The sequence below is a fragment of the Bos indicus x Bos taurus genome, chromosome 22 (assembly GCF_003369695.1).
Source record: "Bos indicus x Bos taurus breed Angus x Brahman F1 hybrid chromosome 22, Bos_hybrid_MaternalHap_v2.0, whole genome shotgun sequence".
Taxonomy (NCBI): Eukaryota; Metazoa; Chordata; class Mammalia; order Artiodactyla; family Bovidae; genus Bos; species Bos indicus x Bos taurus.
The window spans coordinates 52,475,327-52,479,946 of NC_040097.1; the positions used below are offsets into that span (position 1 = coordinate 52,475,327).

The 4,620-nt window shown below is 43.8% G+C and overlaps 1 non-coding gene across 1 annotated transcript; it reads left to right on the plus strand.

Moving 5' to 3' along the window:
* The first annotated feature begins 788 nt into the window (after positions 1-788).
* Positions 789-861, plus strand: TRNAG-CCC. Its single transcript has one exon. It is a non-coding gene; the product is annotated as a tRNA-Gly (tRNA).
* Positions 862-4,620: the final 3,759 nt, after the last annotated feature.

Consider the following 4,620-nt stretch of genomic DNA (forward strand, 5'->3'; position numbering starts at 1 on the left):
GGTGGCTTAGACGGTGAAGAATCTGCCTGCAATATGGGAGACCTGGATTCAATCCCTGGGTCAGGAAGATCCCCTGGAGGTGGGAATGACTACCCACTCCAATATTCTTGCCTGAATAATTCCATGGACAGAGATGCTTGGTGAGCTACAATCCACGGGGTCACAAAGAGTTGGACACGACTGAGCGGCTAACACACACATGTGGTGGGAAGCGAAGAATCAATGACGACACAGAGATTTCTAGTGGAGCAACTGGTAGTCAGTCAGGCCATTCACTTAGGTGGAGAGTCCAGGATTATTAGGTTATTACAAGATATTTAGTATAATCCTCTGTGCTATATAATAGGTCCTAGATGTCTTAGTTTTAGTAGGAGAAATTTGAGCATTTTAAACATTAATGAGAAGCATTCACCTGGAGAGGGAGAATTAGAATTCAGGAGAGAGAAGAAATCAGGGATACTATATGATTCATAAGAGAAAGGGTGAGATTTGTGAGTCATGCAAGTGTCTTGAATGGATCTTGAGCTTGGGAGATGTGTCCAGCTGAGGATGTGAATTTGGAATTGAGGATAAAAGCCAGGCTGGAGGTGGCATCACCCACGGAGATTGAAAAGAAACTAGAAACAGGAGCAAACATTGAGAGATGTTGGTGCTTAAGGAGGGGGCAGAAGTAAGGGAGGAGGCTGAGGAAACAGTGGCCAGAGGGCTTGTGGGAGCGAGTGAAGGTCTAGAATCACATGATCCTTCCTCACCTCATGTCTGGGTCACCAAGAAAGCCTCTGAGGACTTCCCTGGTGGTCCAGTGGCTAAGATTCTGAGCTCCCAATGCAGGGGCCCCAGGTTCAATCCCTGGTCAGGGAACTAGATCTCGCATGACACAGCTAAGAGTTCTAATGCCACAACAATGATCAAAGATCCTGAGTGCCACAACTAAGACCCAGATCAGCCAAATAAATAAATAATTTTCTTTAAAAAGCCTTCTGACTGGTTTCCCAATTACTCCCTCTCTAATGCAGCATCTTCTGGCCCACCACCAGGACAGGGAGGCAGGGGGCCAGTAAACACCCAACAGACATGTGATGGGTGAAGTAACAGACGTCCTGAATCTCCATTTCCCTCCGCCCTCTGCGTGCTGTGTAACTTTGGGCGAGCTCTCTTTTTCTTCCCATTTCAGCTCCCTCATGTGTAAAATAAGGACACCATTCACTTTCACAACCTCATAGGGTTGCCCTAAAAATTACATGAGTTCCTGGCTGTGAGAGCGTTCGAAACACTTGTAAATCACAACCCAGGCATGAAGAACAAGTATTCATCTCGAATTACTGTTTGCTTTATGGTTCATCCTTCCACAAAGAGTTCCACTGGCTCCCTTTCCTGGCTCCCAGCAAGGTAACGGATGGCACTGCCACCACCCAATCACCGCCACCCCTTCCTTTTCAGGTCATTCCAAATCGGAGTCACAGTTAAGCAAATGTAATGCGTTTACAGGTAGAGTTGGCAAGATGTGCTCTATTTGTTTTCTGGCCCAGTCCTTTAATTGCACTTGGAAATAAACAGCCCACTACAGACTGAAGATGAGAGAGTGGTTTGGAAAAAGAGAAAAAGGGAAACTGAAATGGCTTTGGTGCAGGAGTGGGGCGGGAGGTAACATCACACAAATCTTAAAGAGCTGAGAAGAGATGCAGTCTCCTAAGGGCATTCAGAGTGAAGTCTCCTTGTTAGGTAGACTCCTGGGTCTGGGTTTCCTGGCCCCAGACCCCAACATGAGTCTCCATTTCATTCATACAAATCATTAAAGTCTCTCCATTGCCCATCAGCATGCTGTATTCTAGCCCCAAGTCTCCCCTCCGAAGATACCTTCTGAGAGCATCCTCTCCACCACCTGTCAAGCCCAGCTCAAGCCTCTTCTTTTCTAAATTTATTTTGATAATTTTTTTCATGAGGACCATATTTAAATTCTTTATTGACTTCGTTACAATATTGCTTCTATTTTATGTTTTGGTTTTTCAGCCTCAAGGCATATGGGAACCTTAGTTCCCCCATCAGGGATTGAACCCACACCCCCTGCATTGGAAGGCAAGGTCCTAACCACTGGGCCTCCAGGAAAGTCCCTAACTCTTTCCAGAACTTAAAACTAAACCATAGTTGGGCACACCACTATAGGGCCTCCCTCACTCTTCCATTGCTTCACATACACTGGCCTTTTCCAATATCAATATCATTTTCCAATATCAACAGTTATGTACTGGACGCTTGATATCCACTTATCTATTCAAGGTACATAGTCTCCCCATTTTACAAAGGAAGAGATTAAGTCTCATGGAGCTGACTATTTTTCACAATCTTTTCAACAGAACAATACTTTCTGTAACTACTGGTGAGAGTGTTATTTGTGTTACAGCTCTTACCAATTTCACAGAGGGAAACTGTTTGCCCAAAGTTGGCAGGTGTCAAGGCCTCCTGGGCATGACAGTAAAGTTCAGGCTGGTATTTCTCCTGACAGGTAGGGTCTGTCTCTTTGTTTTCCCTCTAGTTCCCCTAATGATGCCAGTTACTAAGGAGATGTCTGGGCATCTGGGAAAGAGGATGCCATCGTAAAAAGAGCTGCTGAGAGGGAGCTAGGAAGACCCCAAAGATCCATACTATGATTCAAATGTCTCTCCAGAACAGAGCAAATATCAACCACATTCCAGCCCCTCACACCATCTTCATAAATCAGATTCCCAAATAGCTTTGGGGGGAAATGATTTTCTTTTCCTCTTGACTGTTAAACAATGCTTTATTTGCTAATATTTTTAATGTTATCTTAATCAGAGCAGACGGTGATTTTCACCACATTTTAGAACAATCCTTTCTGTATCTTAGCACTTTAGCCTACCGGAATGTTATTTGCAGTTCTGTGAACTGAAGCAGACTCACCACAATTAGCCATCACCATGGTAATTTTATGTCTTTTGTTTTCTGTTTTTGTTGCAAGTGCTCATCAAAGAGATTCAAGCTTTACTGATGAAGCAAAATTCATTACCTGCCTTTGGATTTAAGTGCACCACATTTAAAGACATGTTTTCACATCCTATGGTGTTCCATTTCTAGCTGACTTCTCAGAAATAAATAAGATGTGCTGTCTAGAGCCAAGCAAGCTGCTTTTACTTGCTTTTCCTCAAGCTGAGATTGGCAGATTTTGTGGCAAAAATGTCATGGCTTTCAGTGGGAACATAGCCTCTGAGTGTTGGTAAAGCCTTCAAACCCCCTACGAAGTCCCTTTCGTTTTCTTGGATGACCTCAGATGCTACATGGTTGAAATGAAACTTGCTTTCCACATGGAGCAGGAGGATAAGTGTGCAGCTAGGGTCAACTGTCTGCAGTGATGACAGCCAGCTGTCTGCCCATCCCAGATGGCACTCCTCCTATCAAGAGGGGCATTCTATTTCCTTTAAACTTGAGTCTGGCCCTGGGACATCTTCCAACCATTATACCACGACAAAAGTCATGTTATACAAACTCTGGAGTCCAGGCCTCAAGAGATCTGACGGTTTCCATTTTCATTCTCTTAGGATCCAACAGCTGTGTGAAGAAATGATGAGTGAATGCCTGGAGAGTGAGCCCTCGCCGGCTGCCAGCCACTCTAGATGCCTGAGCTGAGGCACCAGACACATTAGGGAGCCTACCTTGGACGTGCTGGCTGCAGCTAAACCCCCAGCTGAACAAAGACACATGGTGACCCCAGCCAACACTATGTAAAGCAGAAGAACTTCCCAGCTGAGCTCAGCCGACCCACAAAATTGTAAGAAAATAAATAGCTATATCAAATGGTGGTTTCCAGAGGACAGGGGAAGGGGGAAATGGGGAGTTGTTGTTCAATGGTACAAAGTTAAAGTTATACAAGATGAACATGTTCCAGAGATCTCTGGTCAACATAGTGCCAACAAGTAACATACTGTGTTTTGCACTTAAAAATTTGCAAGAGTAGATTTCATGTTAAGCATTCCTACAACAACAGAAAATTAAAGAGACTCAAAGAAACACAAGAGAACAAATCTTTTAAACACACACCTTACTTTTTGGTAGTAATGCTGTCACAGGGTGTTATCATATGTGCAAACTCATCAACTTGTATACACTAAATATATGTGGTTTTTATATCACTTCTATCACAATAAAGCAGAAAGAAAAAGAAAGATAGAGGGAGGGAGGGAGAGAGACAGAATGAAAGAGAGAGGGAAGAAGGGAAGGAGGGTAGAAGGGAAGAAAGAATGAGAGGCCTCCATCTTCCCGGCATGCCCCCTCAATGCAACCAGCAACACCATTTACAGGAATACTTAGGCACCATCCAAATAAAGCAGTTCAAATTGGAGATGGCTTCTGAATGTGAAATGATCCAGCTATTTAATGTAGATTGTTTTACGGTATTAATAAAATTGAGTGTTCTGGGAAGTGCCTTTTAAGTGCACCAGGTCTAAGCCCAAGGCTTTAGAAAGCTTTTAGTTTAAATGCAAACTCATTGGAAATGTGAGACCTGCCAGCATTAAGGAGGTGTCTGGCTGAGTGGACAGGATCCAGAGAAACTAGTTCCCTAGACCAAGCATCTCTGTGTCCATTTTCATTCAGGAAAGCTAAATA